Here is an 11,570-nt window from a genome sequence, read left to right on the forward strand (position 1 = left end):
GGCAGGCCCCAGGGGGCGCGGGCGCGGGCACCGGGCGTCGGACGCCGGAGTGCATGGCGCGGCGGAGTGGCGCTGGGCACGGACGAGGGCGGTTGGCCGGATAGGGGCTGCGGGGCGCGGGCGGACGGCGAGCAACGGCGCGGTCAGCGCATGCGGTGAGCACGGCCACCGGGCACGTGCGGGACGGTGACCACAGGTAGGACGACGCCTGGGCGCGACGAGCGCGATAGGGGGCGCGTGCGGGGACGGTACAGTGCGCGGCGACGGGAGGAAAAGGGGAGGCGGAGGCCGTGGGCCTCACCAGCGATGGAGAGAAGCGGGGGCGGCGAGGCTTGGGGTCGGCCGGCGATGGAGAGGCGGGGACGGGGCAGTCCGGCGCGAGGGTGAGCAGGCGACGGCGAACGGCGTCGAGCGACGGGGGCACCGGCTGCCGTCGGGGCAGACGCGAGGGTCGTCGTGGCGGTGGTCGGGGAGGCATGGTCAGGGGCGACGTGGGTCGCCCGGATCCAGCAGAGAGAGGGGGGAGGAGTGGAGGAAGGAAAGGCATCCGGCGAGGGGGAGGGGGGTTCTTTGGGCGGCGGCGGCGTTGGACGGGGCCGGGGCATCTTCCCCGATCCAGATCCATACAGGATCGGGTGAGGGAGGGGGGAGTGGGGAACGAGGAGGAGTGGGGGGGGGTTCGTGCGGGGGGGTTAGGGTTACGGGGGGGAAGCGGCCTAATAGTCCAGGGGAGCGGGAGATTGGGCCGGCATGTGGGATGGCCGACTGGGCCGGCGGGGTCGAGGCCCAGTGGGGAAAAGGGGGGATGGGGTCAGGGGCTTCTCTCTCTCTCCCACCTCCTCTTTTCTTTTAGTTTTTTTTAACTTTCTGTTTTAGCTAATTTTAGGCCACTTAGACATTTTGCAAAAAATGTTGGTTCACCACCAATATTACCAAAAGAATACTTCCCACATAATGAACATTTTAGTTCTCAGGTGTGACAAAAAATGAATTTTTTTACTTTAAATTGGGTTTGAATTTGAATTGTGATTTGGATCAAGTGAAGGTTAGCAACAGTAACATGATGACATGGCACCATTAACAGGGGATTACTGTAACATGACACTGGGGGTGTTACAGAGTGACAAGACCTAATCTCGAAATACGCCAACTCAACATGTACCTTTGGAGACACCTATAGAGCTCCTTTATAACCACCCAGTTACGTTGTGATGTTTGGTAGCACACAAAGTGTTTCTCCGGTAAACGGGAGCTGCATAATCTCATAGTTATAGGAACTTTGTATAAGTCATGAAGAAAGCAATAGCAACATACTAAACGATCAAGTGCTAAGCTAACGGAATGGGTCAGGTCAATCACATCATTCTCCTAATGATGTGATCCCGTTAATCAAATGACAACACATGTCTATGGTTAGGAAACATAACCATCTTTGATTAATGAGCTAGTCAAGTAGAGGCAAACTAGTGACATTAAGTTTGTCTATGTATTCACACATGTATCATGTTTCCGGTTAATACAATTCTAGCATGAATAATAAACATTTATCATGATATGAGGAAATAAATAATAACTTTATTATTGCCTCTAGGGCATATTTCCTTCACTTCATTGACGACGTTTTTCTTTTGCTGGAACGGGCTTAATTTTTTGTTGGAACCGACTAGCTTGTTTGCTACAATCAAGCTTCTTTGAGTTTGCTACTATGGTGTTTTTGCTGGAATGGGCTTATGTTTTTGCTAGAACCGACTTGCTTTTTGGCTACAATTAGACTTCTTTGAGTTTGCTGCTATGGTGTTTTTGCTGGAACAGACTTAATTTTTTTGCTAGAATTTATTAGCTATTTTGCTACAATCATACACCTTTGAGTATGCCTCTATGGTGTTTTTGTTGGAAGCGGATTTTTGTTTTGATTCAGACCATCCTGAGATTTTTGTTCGCTGAGTTTCACTTGGATACGGTAGTGCTAGTAGACAACAACGGCAAGCCGAAGCCGGTGGCGCGCGAGATGCTGCAAGCATGGCGACTCCATGCTGGAACCACCCGACATTAGAGCGCATCCATGGTGCCCGTGCGCTGGTTGCAATCCCACCGACCACGAGGGTCGAGATCTTGTCGGTGCTCATCGGCCATGGCGACGACAGGGCAGACAGTACCCTTTCAGGTATGGAAGCGGCAAGAGGGGGATGATGCTTTGCGGGATGATGAGCGTGGGGGAAGAATACCACATGGGGAAGGTGTAACACCCCCTGTATTATGAGCTATAGTGATCCTTAAATTAATGCTATGCTACTTTGTTTTGCAAAGAATGATCACAGTGAAATCATATATCATTTCAAACTCCTTCACTGAATTCAAATTCAATTTGCAAGTGAAATATGAAGTTTCACAAAAGTTGCTGCAAAATAGTTCATCATTTAGCAAAAAATCCATACCAAATGATTGTTAAGGAAAACAACATCACCTCCAAGCCAAGATGGTCTATAGCTATTAATACAGTGTCATTTTAGCATTTTAAAATGATATTTAGTTTGTGAAAAATCCAAAATGGATTCGGTTGCCCCTCAAACTTTTTGTGGCAATGCCAGATGATACGTCTCCAATGTTTCTATAATTTTTTATTGTTCCATGCTATTATATTATCTGTTTTGGATGTTTTATATACATTAATATGCTATTTTATATCATTTTTGGGATTAACCTATTAACCTAGTGCCTAGTGCCAGTTTTTGTTTTTCCTTGATGTGGCTTTTTCAGAAAAGGAATATCAAAGGGAGTCCAAATGAAATAAAACTTTCGCGATGATTTTTCTTGGGCCAGAAGACACCTACGAGACTTGGAAAGGGGGGCAGTAGACCCCCTGGGCTTGTGGGCCTCTCGGGAGTCCCCTACACCGCCTCTGAGTTCTATATATATCCATATATTCCACAAACCCTAGAGGAGCCGCAAAAATACTTTTCCATTGCCGCAAGCCTCTATTCCCGTGAGATCCCATCTTGGGGCCTTTTCCGGTGATCTGCCAGAGGGAGATTCGATCATGGAGGGCCTCTACATCAACCTTGTTTCCCTACCAATGATGTGCAAGTAGTTTACCACAGACATACGGATCCATAGCTACTAGCTAGATGGCTTCTTCTCTCTCTTTGATCTTCAATAAAAAGTTCTCCTCGATGTTCTTGGAGATCTATTCGATGTAATCTTCTTTTGCAGTGTGTTTGTCGAGATCAGATGAATTGTGGATTTATGATCAGATTATCTATGAATAATTTTGAGTCTTCTCTAAATTCTTATGTGCATGATCCGATAGCTTTGTATTTCTCTCTGATCTATCGATTTGGTTTGGCCAACTAGATTGGTTTTTCTTGCATTGTGAGAGGTGCTTTGCGATGGGTTCAATCTTGCGGTGTCCTCACCGAGTAACATAGTAGGGGTAGCGAGGCACGTATTGTATTGTTGCCATTAAGGGTAAAAAGATGGGGTTTACATCATATTTCTTGAGTGTATCCCTCTACATCATGTCATCTTGCTTAAAGCGTTAGTCTGTTCTTATGAACTTAATACTCTAGATGCAGGCGGGAGTCAATCGATGTGTGGAGTAATAGTAGTAGATGCAGAATCGTTTCGGTCGGCTTGTCACGGACGTGATGCCTATATTCATGATCATTGCCTTAGATATCGTCATAACTTTGCGCTTTTCTATCAATTGCTCGACAGTAATTTGTTTACCCACCGTATGTTTTCTTTCAAGAGAGAAGCCTCTAGTGAAACCTATGGCCCAAGGTTCTATTTTCCATCATATATTTTTAGATCTATAAAACCAAAAACCCCAAAAATACCTCGCTGAGTTTTATTTACTTTTATTTGTTTTATATATCTCTATTAGATCTCACTCTTGCAAAGTGACCGTGAAGGGATTGAAAACCCCTTTTTCGCGTTGAGTGCAAGTGTTTGTTAGTTTGTGCAGGTGCATATATTGGAGACTTGCTGAAAGTGCAATTATCCCTAGGTGGTTTTGGTAATTCATAACAACATATAGCTCATTGAGCTAATGCTATTCCAAGACTATTATTTCAGGAAAGCTCAATGAATGGCATGGCATGGATGATGAAAGTGGACCCCTCAAAATACTAATGACAAAGGATTGGCTCAAGCTCAAAAGCTCAAGACTCTTCATTTTACATTTTAGTGATCCAAGATCACATTGAGTCTATAGGAAAAGCCAATACTATCAAGGAGGGATGAGGTGTTGCTTAATGAGCCTCTTGCTTCATGTGCTTAGTGATATGCTCCAAATACCCTCAACTACTTTCTCACATCCACAAATGACCTAAACCTAAAGTCAAACTCGGTCCCACCGATTCTTTCTATCCGGCGCCACCGAGTTCTGATGTCATAGCCACTGCCACAAACCCTAGGCAAATCGGTCCTACCGATAGGGATCTCGGTCTCACCGAGATGGGATTGTAATCTCTCTGTTTCCCTTCGTAACGTTTCGGTCTAACCGAAGTGAGCGATCGGTCCCACCGAGATTGCAATGTAAACTCTCTGTTTCCCTTTTGTAACATTTCGGTCTCACCGAAAAGAGCAAATCGGTCCCACCGAGTTTACCTGACCAACTCTCTGGAAAGATTATTACCAAAATCGGTCTCACCGAGTTTGTGAAATCGGTCTTACCGAGATTACGTTATGCCCTAACCCTAACCATATCGGTCCTACCGAGTTGCATGTCGGTCCCACCGAAAATCCTAACGGTCACTAGGTTTACTAAATCGGTCCGATCGAGTCTGTTGAATCGGTCCCATCGAGTTTGGTAAATTGTGTGTAACAGTTAGATTTTGTGTGGAGGCTATGTATACCCATCCACCTCCTCTTCATTCGTGGAGAGAGCCATCAGAACAAACCTACACTTCCAACTTACCATTTACGAGAGAGAACCACCTACTCATGTGTTGAGGCCAAGATATTCCATTCCTACCATATGAATCTTGATCTCTAGCCTTCCCCAAGTTGCTTTCCACTCAAATCTTCTTTCCACCAGATCCAAAACCTATGAGAGAGAGTTGAGTGTTGGGGAGACTATCATTTGAAGCACAAGAGCAAGGAGTTCATCATCAACGCACCATTTGTTACTTCTTGGAGAGTGGTGTCTCCTAGATTGGCTAGGTGTCACTTGGGAGCCTCCGACAAGATTGTGGAGTTGAACCAAGGAGTTTGTAAGGGCAAGGAGATCGCCTACTTCGTGAAGATCTACCGCTAGTGAGGCAAGTCCTTCGTGGGCGACGGCCATGGTGGGATAGACAAGGTTGCTTCTTCGTGGACCCTTCGTGGGTGGTGCCCTCCGTGGACTCGCGCAACCGTTACCCTTCATGGGTTGAAGTCTCCATCAACGTGGATGTACGATAGCACCACCTATCGGAACCACGCCAAAAACATCCGTGTCTCCAATTGCGTTTGAATCCTCCAAACCCTTCCCTTTACTTTCTTGCAAGTTGCATGCTTTAATTTCCGCTGCTCATATACTCTTTGCATGCTTGCTTGAATTGTGTGATGATTGCTTGACTTGTCCTAAGATAGCTAAAATCTGCCAAGATCTAAAATTGGGAAAAGGCTAAGTTTTTAATTGGTCAAGTAGTCTAATCACCCCCCTCTAGACATACTTCAAGGTCCTACAAGTGGTATCAGAGCTTTGGTCTCCATTTGCTTTGATTTCCATAGCTTTTGGTGGTCATAGCCTTGGTTTCACAACCTAGGAGAGTATGGCGTCTAGTGAGGGAAATTATCACCGTAGAGGTCCTTACTTTGATGGTACTAATTTTGCTAGTTGGAAGCATAAGATGAAAATGCATATTCTCGGACATAACCCCGCCGTTTGGGCAATTATTTGTATTGGCTTGCAAGCTGAATTCTTTGATGGGAGAGAGCCGAACTATGATGCTAATGCGGAAGAATTGAAGATGCTGCAATACAACGCTCAAGCTTGTGATATCATCTTCAACGGATTGTGCCCCGAAGAATTCAACAAAATCAGCCGTCTTGAGAATGCAAAGGAAATTTGGGATACTTTGATTGATATGCATGAAGGTACCGACTCCGTCAAGGAATCCAAGTTGGATGTGCTCCAAAGTCAGCTTGACAAGTTCAAAATGAAGGATGGTGAAGGTGTCGCTGAAATGTACTCTAGGCTTGCACTTATCACAAATGAGATTGTCGGCTTAGGGAGTGAAGAGATGACCGACAGATTCATCATCAAGAAGATCCTAAGAGCATTGGATGGAAAGTATGATACTGTGTGCACATTGATCCAAATGATGCTAAACTACAGAGATCTCAAGCCAATGGAAGTCATTGGAAGAATTGTTGCTCATGAGATGTCACTCAAGGATAAGGAGGAACTTCGCAACAAGTCAAGTGGTGCTTACAAAGCCTCAAGTGAAGCCCCCACATCATCAAGTGAAAAACAAACCTTCAATGAAGAATTGAGCTTAATGGTGAAGAACTTCAACAAATTCTACAAGAGTAGAAGCAAAGAAAGAAGCTCCAAGTCAAGGTCCTACAATGACAAAAGATCTTCTAGTCGAGAGCGAAATTGCTACAATTGTGGGAGACCCGGACACTATTCCAATGAGTGTACGGCACCCTACAAAAGAAGAGAAGATTCTCCAAAAAGAAGAAGCAAAAGAGAAGAATCACCACCAAGAGAGAGGAGGAGTAGAGATGATCGTTATGAAAGAAGACCCTCACGGAGAAGCAAGGATTCGGAAAGGAAGGACAAGTCATCAAGGAGCTACACAAAACGAAGACATCAAGCTCATGTTGGTGAATGGGTATCCGGCTCCGACTCCGACAATCACTCCGAGAGAAGCTATCATTCCGACTCCGAATATACTCAAGATGAAGGTGTTGCCGGTCTAGCACTTGTGTCAACCAACTCCTACGACATATTTGACTCACCAAATGAAGGAATTGGAAGATGCTTCATGGCCAAAGGTCCAAAGGTAACACATCCCGAGTATGTTGATTTCAATAGTGATGAAGATGACTTGCTAGTGGATGATGATTTACTTGTTGACAACTCTAGTGATGAATACTATGATGAAACGTCAATTAATCATGCTAATCAAGATAAAACGAATGACAATGATAAGGAGAAGATTGAGCTTCTAACTAAAGAACTAAACACTCTTAAGTTAGCTCATGAAACTATCTTCGAAGATCATCGAGAACTTTTAAGAGCTCATGAGAAGTTATGCCTTGAAAAGCTCAATCTTGAGCAAGAGCATGAGTTCTTAAAGGCAATCAATGATGATCTTCGTAAGAAAAGTTCTTCTTACATTGCCAAGCGTTTACTCTTATCTACTTACATGCCTCAAGTCAAGTCTAGTAACAAGTACAAGAAAGATCCTTCCTCTAGTAGTAACGATAATAATGTCAAATCCAATATTGTTGCTTCTAGTAGTTCACTTGATTCCACTAATGATTCTCTTAGCCAAGTTACACTTGAGCAAGAAAATATCCTATTGAAGGGAATTATAGAGAAAGGTGTTTACAAGAGCCTTGCCGGGAGTAAGCAATTCGAGGAAATTGTACGCAAGCAAGGAAGGCACCGGAAGAATCAAGGTGTTGGTTTTGAACGAAATTTCAATGCCAATGGAGTTGAGTGGGAAGAAGATCAATACCCCAAGACGAAGTTTGTTCCTCAACAAGAGAAGTATGATCCTACTTCCTTCAAAGGAACACAAGCACAAGATGATCTTCCACCACAAGACCACAAGAACAAAGGCAAGGACAAGCTTCAAGAAGAGATTGATGCATTTGAAGAAGCACCTAAGGCCTCGGTCAAGTGGGTTCCCAAGACTACGTCAAGTTCTACTTCATCAAGTACAACTACAACTCCAAGGATTCCCATCAAGATGATGTGGATCCCGAAGAAGAAGAACTAGAGAGTTCTTGAGGGTGACTCCGCCAACATTCTTCACTCATATCATTTTGGCAACGACAAGTGCAATCAACTTTCACATCTTGCACTAGTTCAAGGAGTCACAAACCCTCATGTTGGTAAGGCAAGGGACAAGGTAACCTAATGATTTCATGGACATCATCGTGTGTGTGCATCACTCTATGTCTATGGATATTCTTGTTTGTTCCTTGTGGGACTAACCCATGTAGGTATGTTGAAAGTGCAACTCACTCCAAAGGATTGCTCCAAATGATCTACATCAACATTGAGCATCCACATCTTCAACACCTACATGAAGTCATCATCGACAAAACCCAAGGTTAGTTCATCCCTCTAAAAGGGGATCTCACATCTAGGGGGAGCTTAACTCTAAGAATTGAGTCAAAGCAACTCTAATGGTGTGAACACATCAATGCATTATGTAAAAGTGGTAACCCCACTTGAGCTTAAACGATGAGTATGACCTATGATCAAATGTTTTCATTTGACTCCTAAGTCAATATACTCATATATAGATGACCTAGTCATCGCCAATTGTTTGATAGATGCTAGAATTGGTTGTGCATGTTTTGCCACATATTTCATTTGCCATCTTATTGTGTGAGCATGTTGGTGCATATTTTACTCATTCGAGGACATCCACTTGTTGTTTTGATTGATTGGCTTCTTTTTCTTTTTGCCAAGTGGATGGACAAGAATGCCTAAGAACCTTCTCTAGCTATCTATGCTTTTCTCATCTCAAACTCTATTCATGCTACATCACAAAATTTGATCAAGTCAGATTCGAACCACTCTGTGTGAGGAGCACTCGGAGTCCCCGATTCGTCATAGACTTAAACTTCCAAAACTTCTTTGTGATTCTCGGTCTGACCGATTCCTCCATTTCGGTCCTACCGAGATCACTAAGTCGATCTAGGTTTTCAATCTCGGTGCAACCGATTTGAACTTTTCGGTCACACCGAGTTGCTGTAACTGTACACAGTTATGCATCTCGGTGCCACCGAGTTGTTCCACTCGGTCACACCGACAGGGTCGGGCTATATATACTCACGGGCAAAAATTTGGAAATTTCTCCGAACCTCTTCGCCCGCGCAATAGCTCGCTCTGCCACCAGGGTCTCCGGATCGTCTCCTCGTCGCCAGCCGCCTCCTGTTGCTGGTCTCCGCCGCCGTCAACGGAATTCACCCCCGCCATTGCCGCCGTAGCGAGTTCATCGCCAAGCTAGGGTATGGACTCGATCACAGTGCTATCCTCGTCCGATTCCTAGCACATCGTGTTCTTAATGATTCTTGCCACGATTGAAACACTCCTATCCAGTCAATACAATCCTTAGATTAGATGGGATTTGAAAATTTAGGGTTAGGTTTCCGCCGAAACCATCTCGGACCCACCGAGTTGAAAAACTCGGTCCCACCGATTTGGCTAACGCCATTGCACTAGTAACTCTCGGTCTGACCAAGAATTGCTAATCGGTGAGACTGATTTTAGGACTTTGTGAAACCCGAGCAGTCTCGGTGCCACCGAACTGTGATTGGGTCTAACCGAGTTCACCAGTTTAGGTTCCAAAACTGCTTCGGTATCACCGAGTTTGAAAATCGGTTGATTCGAAATGCTTTATGTGGAAAACTAAAACTGAATTTTTGAATCATTCTTTTGCAAATATCTCTGCATTTTGTGATGCTCATCCACTCTATCTCATCTATAACTATTCACAGGGTCAGCAGTCAGTGATTTGCAGCATGTTAGACCAAAGTGATAGTCAGAACAGGTCAGAAGAGCACAATCACATGAGTGAGGGCACTAGTCCCTCTAGCACTTCAGATGAAGGCAACAGGAGCACCCCAAGCAATCTGCCTAAAGCTGCCACCAGGACAAGGAAGAAGAGAACCTCAGAGTCTGAGGATGAGGATTATTTGGCAGAAGAAGATGAGGCTACCTCCAAGAAGGTAGTGCTCAAAAAGGAGTATGCCTCAGCAAAGAACACTAAACCTGGACTCAATAGGAAGGTTCCTGCCAAGAGGACACCTATGCTGAAGGTCAGAGGATCTACTCAAGTGCCTGAAAAGACTGAACCCAAAGAGGCACCTGCTAGGAGAGTCACAACTTCCAAACCCAAGAAAGTTCCCACTGGAGAAACTATGAAGTTTACCATTGAATCAGAAGATGAAGCTGCTGCTCAGGATAAGAAGAAGAAAAGAGCCAGAACCACTACTGCCCAGGTTCTTGGAAATCCCTCAATGAGGAGAGACTCTAAAGAGGAAGAAGAGGTTGCTGCACCAGCACCCAAGGCACAAAAGCTTATGGGTGATGCTATTAAGTCAGGGGCTGCAACATCAAAGCCCAAGGAAGCACCCAAAGCTGCCCCCAAGCCCAAGCTTGCACCAAAGAGGAATACCAGGAGTATTCCAGCTGCTGAAAAGAACAAGGCCCCAGTGCCTGAAGTTGCTGATGAGGAAGATGAAGAAGGACAAGTCCTGAGGAAGCTCAAGCCCAAGATACCAGGCCACAATGATGCTCATCCTGTGGCTGAGGACATGAATATCAGAAGAGACTCAGGGTTGAGGCTATGGAGGATGACAGATCCATATGCCACAAGGAGAAGGACTGCTGTTGACTACAGGTTCCACACAAAGGAACAACAGGACTTCTATGAGACAATCTTGTTGGACAAGAAGCCCATAGTGTGTGATATGAGGTGGGTCGACTGGACCTACATGAAAGAAAATGAAGAACACTATCCTGGAGTGCAAGACAGTTTTGTTGCTTGTGGAGTTGCAGATTTTGTTGGGCAGAAGCTCACCAACTGGAATGATGAACTCATTATGCAATTCTACTCCATAGCACACTTCTATCCAGATGGGAGGATAGTTTGGATGTCTGAAGGTACAAGGTACCAGTCAACCGTTGAGGAATGGGCAAAACTGATCAATGCCCCAAAGGAGAGTGAAGATGACTTGGATGTCTATGCCAAGAAGAAGATGGACCACAATTCCATGGCACACATGTACAAGGAGATCCCAGACAAAGCTATTGAGACACATAAGTTTGGGTCAGTCCACTTTCTTCTGTCAGGGCTGCCAACAATCAACTGGATCTGAAGGCACACTTTGTTGCCCAAGTCAGGTGACCACAACATGATTAGAGGGCATGCAATCAACATGTTGCATTTGTTTGATGTGCCACAAAAATTCAAGGTCATGAGCCTTATGGTTGAGACCATTAAGAGGACTGCAGCAGACCAAAAGAGAAGTTGTGGATATGCCCCACGGATTCAGGAGTTGATTAACTCAAAGGTGGGCACAGGAAAATATCTGTTGGATAAAGAACATTTTGCTCTCTGCCCAGACTTTGAGGACAATCAGGTTGTCATGAATGAAAATGAACCATCATCAGTACAAGCTCAAGAGAAGAAGGAGAAGGCAAAGAGAGAGAAGGCTGCCAAGATGCCAACTCAAGAGGAGGCATCTGAGTACTTTTTGAAGAACAAGCAGGAGCAGCTTGGTTACTTGATAGCATCAACTCTGAGGATTGAGAAGGGATTGGCCACCCTCACTCAAAATCAGGAGAGCTTGGAAAGAATCATGGAACAAAAATTCTATGATCTAGATGTCAA

The sequence above is a fragment of the Triticum aestivum genome, chromosome 3B (assembly GCF_018294505.1).
Source record: "Triticum aestivum cultivar Chinese Spring chromosome 3B, IWGSC CS RefSeq v2.1, whole genome shotgun sequence".
Classification (NCBI taxonomy): domain Eukaryota; kingdom Viridiplantae; phylum Streptophyta; class Magnoliopsida; order Poales; family Poaceae; genus Triticum; species Triticum aestivum.